At 34.9% G+C, this 8,028-nt stretch overlaps 1 protein-coding gene across 1 annotated transcript in view; it reads right to left on the bottom strand.

Annotated features, from left to right (window-relative positions):
* Positions 1-7,629, bottom strand: part of SLC4A10 (solute carrier family 4 member 10) — a 155,193-nt gene extending 147,564 nt beyond the window's left edge. The window contains exon 1 of the mRNA XM_027776513.1: positions 7,489-7,629. The gene's annotated coding sequence lies outside the window, so the exon portion shown is untranslated. The remainder of the gene's footprint in view (positions 1-7,488) is intronic.
* Between the last annotated feature and the right edge of the window lie 399 nt (positions 7,630-8,028).

Consider the following 8,028-nt stretch of genomic DNA (forward strand, 5'->3'; position numbering starts at 1 on the left):
GAAAGAGAAGTGGTATTTTTGAAAAGATCTCACCATGTTATTATTCTGCCTCAGCCTTCCAGTTAACTGGGACCACAGGGATGACATTGAGCTTGGCCTGTTTCATGTTCAGAAACTAAACCCAAGCCTCCCACGCAACTACAGCTAGAGGTGCCCTCTCACTTGCACCACTGTGGCTGGGCTGAAATGATGCTTTAAAAACAAATCCAAGAGATATATTCCTTCCTTTAGATTAATTTCCTTCAAATTGAGAATTGGTTCTATTATAAAAGGATGAAGGTTCTCGGAGTTCTAAGCAGTTTGGTAGTTAAGATGACCACATATGTATCATACACATGCATAATTTAATGTACCCCTAGGTTGTACGAGTATTATAGGAGTAGGCAGAAGGTACTTTCCATAAAAAGGAACCCACAAGTTACAAATATCAAGTTACTAAAGATACTAAACATTTCAAGATTCTGTGCATTTATGCCAGCTCCAGAAAGATGCCAAAATCTTTAAGAGATATTTAAATGAACATTTTTAAACAGACTGTATTAAAAATAATATATATACATAAATACATAAGTATATCTCTTCTTTCTGTTATTTTTTCATTCCATTTCATCCTTCAAAGATAGACATTAATAGGTCTGAGAACACACCAGATCGTGTTTCAAGATTTGTAGTCACTGAATATACTGTCAGTTGCGATGTGCCTGATTGCAGTTAATGACCTAAAGTGCTTCAATCTGTTCCAGTTTTCAAATAAACTCTGCTGACATTTGTTTGAATAGCAAACCAACGCAAGCAAGAGTCTCAAAGCATGAATTAGATGTGACAGACAATGCAAAAATAAATAAATAAATAAAAACCATGGGTCAATTGCATGCTGTTTTCTGGTGGGGGGGGGGAGGCGGGGGGATGGCAGCAGAGGATTTAAACCCTGAGAAGATTATTTCATTTCCTTCAGTACGTCTGGATATGTTTTCATCCATGGTTAGCACATTGGAGTCTCTTTCTACTAGACAACATTAAATAGGTGTTTCATGAATTCTTTGAGGATTAGTTGATGATAATCTCTACCACAATACACATATTAAAAATAAGTGAAGTGAAATTCTTTTGTCAATTAGAAATAGACGTTTTCAAGAGAACTTAACTCTGTGTATTCTATTCCCACTAACTCAAGTTTAACTTTTCTAAAGAATTTTATTCTCTGATTCCACTCAAACAGAAAGGAGTTACTGTATCACCAGAATTATAGCCTTAGGGGAAGTAAAGGTTGTCTCAAGAAAAAACATCCTATTTTAGAAGAGTTGAGGGACACAGCAGATGGAAGGACATGGTTTGTATGGGGCCAGAGAATAACATATGTAGTCATAGAATACTTACCACCATTATAAGGGGAAATGAAATATATCCAAACCTAGTGTTCATAGACATTAGCTGTTCTTATTTTTTTATTTATTTTTTGGGAGAGATTTTTGCTATAGGATGCGTGCACTTGCCAGAGAGACAGAGAGAAATAGAGAGACAGAAAGTGAGAAATCACTCCCAGGGGGGAATGGCCACACTGCAATCCCCTCTTCTCAATTCTCCTCTTGAGATTTTGGGCATGCACGCACACATGCACACATGCCCAGTACATGTGTTAAGCTGCCAGTTCCAGAACTCAAACCACAGTCAACTATATGGGAGTCCAGTGATGTAACATTACACCACCTGCTGGTCTCAAACTGGTTTAAATCTATATTATTTTTACACCTCATACAATACTGAAAAATCTCGATGACTTGCATCTTTACTAATTTTGAATATCAAATGCCTTTGTAGCATCAATAAAATTGTTTTGATGTAATAATCCTTTTCCACATTACATGTATACACCAAAGGCCTAGCTGCTACCCCTGCTTGGCCTCTTCTGGGCTCATTTGTGGGAAGCATTTTTAAAGGGCAGCCACAGTGAGTTAAACATGTTGTCACCACTGTTGCACAGCTGTGGTAGTTTTGCTCACTTTTCTATTAATAATGTTGTGGTATATATAAGCAGGACATTTTAATTGTGTTGATTCATTAGCCCCTTCATATGGCTTCTTTTAAGGTTTTTAAAAGTGAACAGCTGGTTTTCACATTTATTAAATAATGATGACTCAAAAACTTAGTTTCAAAAATCTAAAACTTTGCTTAAGTTTTACTTAGCAATAAAAATGGGTATAAATAATTTAAGATGTGAGGCGTAATGTGAAAATAAAATAGCTTTTTATTGTGGTACAAAGTTATTAATCTTGGAATACTAACCTAAAGAAAGAAGTGCTCCAAGTGGTTATACAAATGATTCATTAGACTTAAATTACACTTGAAAAATCAAATGGAGTTGTGAATTAACTAAAATTAGCCTTTGTGGATGAACTAGGGCAACCAGAACAAAATAACTTCTGCTACTTTAAAACCCACTATATTTCTAAGGCCTCAGTAAATACGTACTGTTCTTCACTGAAATATTGTGCCTCAGCCAAAATTCATCTACCCTCCTCTTCAATGTCTGTTACTATTTTGATTGCTCATCAGATGTCTTCCTGAACCTCAAACAGCTGCACTATGCATAAGGTTTCTAAAGCACGGCTTGGATCACAGGTCCTATGTAACATTAGAGAATACCAGTAATTAACTGGATTTCATCTCTTTCATTCTTTATTTTAGAAAGTAATACATTTTGGTTGTTTTAGGGTAGCATGTTATTCAAGTTCACCCATTAGAAGACCATGATAAAATCCTACAAACTCGACCATGACATAGTGAGAGAATAAGAATCTAGTGTTGCTTCTGTCACTTCCTAGTTTTATGAGAGTGGGCAAGTAAGTAGAAACTTACTGGCTAAATAGAGCACATCACTATTTGATCTGGAAGAGGAAAACTCACTCACCATGTTAAAAACAAGGGAGTTACTCATGGTAAGATACATATTTCAATGTTGTTCTTGGTTCTATTGTGTAAGATGAAAGGAAAGAAAGGAAACTTTCAAAAATGCTTCCATAAAGTACTTCTTAGCAAAAAAAAATTGAAGTTGACCATTAATTAACCATAACAGGCTAATGACTAACCACCAGGTCTTCTTCCTTCAAGTTACCCAGGAAAACCTGTTTTTGTTAACCAGTGCAAGACAGATGCTTCTAGTCCTAAACAAGGAAGTGTGTCCCTTAACTTCCTTATCAACAACTTTTTAATGACAAAAGATGAAAAATTATATCACTAATTTGATTAGATGTTGCTTTTCTGACACCAAATAAAGATGAACATATATATTATGTATTTTTGAAACTCATATGTAGTCCTGGATACAACTGGGGAAAAAAATAAGCTATGAGATTCTTAATCTTAAAATTTACCAGGTTAGGATCCAACAGGTGACGTAGTGTTAAGGAACTGGTATCTCACATGGATGATTATAGTTTGAGTCCCAGATCAATCCACATGGATGATTATAGTTTGAGTCCCAGATCTATCAGCTTTAAACTCATGCCAGGCATGTGTGCCTACATCCCTAAAATCCCAGGAGGAGAATGGAAGAGAAGAAATTGCAGTGTGGCCATAACCCCTGGGGATTTCTCACTTTCCTTCTCACTGTGTCTCTCTGTCTCTCTCCAGTGAGTGCATGTGCCCTATGGCAAAACCTTTAAAAAAAATTACCAGGTTGTATAAAGCCTATTTTTAAATTATATTTAAAATATCACAATAGAAAGCACTATAAAAAATGATTAATTTATGTATAATTTTCATTAAAGAGGTAATGCATACCACTCATTTCAAGTATTCAGAAAAAGGCAAATGGAGGCAATAATAAATGATTTGACATAAAATGGGTAAAGTAAATGAACAATTCATTCATAGGAAAAACATTAAAATACATGAAAAGATGTTGGAGCTCATTAATAATTACAGAAAATGAAATAATGAGATTTAGGATTATTCATCTAGTCTATAAAATTATAGCTTGATAATTTAGTGTAGCAAACATTTGGGTGAAAATAAGCACTTTCATACATTGTTGGTGGGAGTACAAATTACCGATACATTATATGAATGTAAATTTTCAGTACCTAGCAAAGTAAAAAAATGGCTTCTATCTCTGGTACATAAATCTCACTGCTAAAAATTCATCCTACATAAATACCTAAAAATAATTGCAAAATATGTGTAAATAAACATTGCAGCAATTATTATGTAAAAAAAAAAACGCTAGCTATCTGTCAAGATTTTAAAAAGGCATACAGTGAAAGAAATGATAATAAGAACAAATTGACAACCCTTGGAATGGTAGAATATATTTGCAAACTATGCCTCAGAGAAGGTATGTATAACCAAAATATAAAAGGAACACAAACAGCTTAACTCCCCAAAAAATAATCAACCCAATTAAATGATGGGCAAATAAGCTGAAAAGACAACTCTCTAAGAAAGACATACAAACAAACAAAACCTTATGAAAAAAATGCTCAATATCCCTCATCATAAGGGAAATGCAAATAGAAACCACAATGAGATATCATCTAACTTTATTCAGGATGGCTAAGATTAAAAGAATAAAGAATGATAAGTATTGATGAGGCTGTGGTGAAAAGAGAACTCTCCTACACTGTAGATGGGAATGTAAATTAGTGCAACCACTATGGAGAACAATATGGAGGTTCCTCAAAGATCTACAAATAGAACTACCATACAATCCAGCAATTCCATTACAAAGGATAGGAAAACGCTCAGACAGAAAAGCACTTGTATATCCATGTTTATTGCAGCATTATTCACAATTGTTAAGATTGTGGAACCAACACAAATATCCACAAACAGATGAATAGATTGAAAAAGTGGGGAACATATACAGAATTCTACTTAGGTATATTTAAAAAAGATAAAATAAAATAAGACGAGACTCTGGCATTTGACAGAAAGTGGATGAACATGGAAAGTTTACTGCTAAGCAAAGCTAGCCAGACTATGAAAGAGAGAAAGTAATGGGATACAGGAGACAGTGCAGGAGGGTGAGAAATGGAGGAGGATGAGGTGGAGAGAATCAAGGGGAAGAAGAAAGAAACAAAACATTTAAGAGACTCTTAATGGAAAGAAATCTGTTGATTATAATGTACATGGTAATATCTTTGCATGAACCAATATTTGTATTCATGATGGTAAAATTCATTTGATGTGCCGTAATGATATACAGTGACTGGATGTCAAATAAATAAATGAAAAGTTAAAAAAAAAAAATTTAAAGAGGGGGCCGGCAGTTAGCATAATGGCTATGTCGCTGAACTCCCATGTAGTCGACAACAGTTCAAGTCCCGGACCTGGTGGCTTAAACTCACACTGGGCGCGTGTGTGTGCATGCCTAAGATCCCGAGAGGAGAATGGAGGAGAAGGGATTGCGGCGTGGCCATCCCCCCAGGGGGTGATTTCTCGCTTTCTGTCTCTCTGTCTCTCTCTGGCTGGCTGGCGAGTACACGTGCCCTATAGTAAAAACCTCTCAAAAAAAAAATGTTAAAGAGGGCATGCATTTACATGCAGATATGGATATACATTTTTCTTTATAAAAATGCATAAGAGAGGCTGGGAAGTGCTATGATGGTTAAAGGCCTGGACTCCCATATAGCTGACCGCAGTTCGAGCCCCAATCTGGTGGCTTGATTTCTCACTTTCCATCTCTCTCTCTCTCTCTTTCTCTCTCACTCTCATTCTGTCCCTCTCTGACAAAATAAATAAATAAATAAAGTTAAATAAAATAAAATAATTATTTTTTTAAAAAAACCCATAAGAAACTGTTAGCAGTAATTGTTTTTTAAAAGAAATACTGTAAGTAAGGGTAAAGGAATACTTTTATTTTATGCCATCCTATAATTTCTTAATTTTAAATACAAGTAGTTATTAGTTTGTTTATTTATTAGTTAAGAGAAATTTACTAGATGAGAGCCATTTTGTTCTTTTTTTCCATTAAGTTTTAGTATTTTTTTAAATAATGGCACTCAAAATATAACAAACAAAAATAAACTAGGCTGGTATCATTCATGATATTCATTATCGTGATTGTACATTTCATTCCACAGTTACTCTGAACAGATAGAGCTAAGGCAATGATTAAATACAGTTACAGTTTAACATGAGCTAACGGAGCGTTGTGGCTTTCAGTAAGCTATTGCAATCTAAGTACCACTAACAAATATGTTCGGCTGAAAGAATTTCCAACAATTAGAGCTGTCTGATCCTAGGAGGGTTTGCCCATGAAACAATAAAACTTGTGCCAAAGATGTGTTCAAGCACATCCTGTCCCCTCTGCCTAATATCTGCCCCCTCTCCTTTTCTGCCTAGCTACCTCCAATTCAACCTTCAAAAGCCAGCTCAGGAATCAGGGAAACTACCAGGGAAACTAAGCTGATCCTCTCTCCACTCTTTTAATTTAGATACTTGCTACTAAAAAAGTGGCCTACTCACCAAAAACATTTGCCTTGATATCTCCTGGAAGCTTATTAGAAATGTAGGACCCAAGACTATACCTAAGGCCTACTGAAACTACATTTTCACAAGACCCTAAGTGCTCAGTGTTCTTGTTAAAATTTGGAAAGCAGTGGTAAATGACAACTCTATGTGTGCCCACAGTTCCTTGAGTGGACTTGCATCATAGTATTATTTATAAAGCATTTACAACTTTGTTATTACTTTTCTAAATTAGACAGTAGGATTGTTAAAGGCAAGATCTAAGACTTATTGTTGTTGTCCTATACCCATTCCATCTGGAACATAATGGATAGTCTATAAATATGTTTTATGAGGAACAAATGAAGAAGAACAAATGAAAAGTAAGCACAAAGTTTAATTTGCTACATTTTTTATCAGTTGTGTGGCAATATAGAAATATTTATTACAAATGATATGAGAGAATTTATAAAAAGACATTTGAAAGATCACTATGTATAAATGTATACATATCACAGAAACATACTACAAAATATTTACATTACAAAATGTTTTTATCCTCACCAAATAGTACATGAAATCCAGGATTATACCTAAAACCTCTTATCATCATATTTGCCCTTTCTTTAAAAACAAACCCTATAAATTTCTCCACATGGTAAAAATTTTCTTAACATGTAAATGAAAAAAAAACTCAAATTATGATATAATTTCACTTATTCAGGCACAAACCAGCAGCTGAGAAGACCGAAATAAATTACTTTTGGATTTCTATTGTTCTATGGATGACACACAAATTATGTTACTGTTTATCTTTAAGGCTGCAGCTGTTGCTGGCTCTGTATCACTGTTTACTGTAATTACTGCCTTCAGATTTCATTCTGACCCATATCCCATTATAGAAAATGCCCAGGCCAGAGAGGCAACTTCAGAAATCAGCAACAATCAGGGATGTTTACAAAGTCATCACATTAGGAATCGCTTTTTTTAGTAACATGAAAATTCTTCATTTTACTTTCTCCCTTCAACAGAAATCCTCACCTGGCTGTTTCTCGCCACTCAGCATCCTCACCTTCACGCAAGCAAATCTCATCCAGTTCTGTGAAAAGGTCATGGGGAATGTGCTCCTCGTCATCATCCTCAGTTCCGAGGATAAACTGTACCCGCTGTGATGGAGTGTCTATGGAAAATCAGAGACCTGTACATGTATCACCATGACTCTATGCTTAAAATGTCCCAGTATTGCCTTCAACCCCACCCCAAACCCTCATTTCCCTGCCCTCCCCCCACAACGGCATTCATCTAGAGAAGATTCAGGAATTAAAACTGAATTTATCATCACATTAAATCTAGCATAATTTGGAAGCATAAATATGCAAAATGTAAATATGTAATGTATATATGTGACAAAAATAAAATCAAATAAGATGATTATTTTGGATTATTTATAACACTCATAGAAACTATTTCAGATACACACATTTTCTTTCATCAGAAATGCTATATTTTATGAATAATATTCTCAAAAGTAGATTATAATAAAATTCACTTGTACTCAAAGTATGCTGAATACAATTCACT

Source organism: Tupaia chinensis, unplaced genomic scaffold (assembly GCF_000334495.1).
Source record: "Tupaia chinensis unplaced genomic scaffold, TupChi_1.0 Scaffold000674_2, whole genome shotgun sequence".
In the NCBI taxonomy this organism is placed as follows: Eukaryota; Metazoa; Chordata; class Mammalia; order Scandentia; family Tupaiidae; genus Tupaia; species Tupaia belangeri.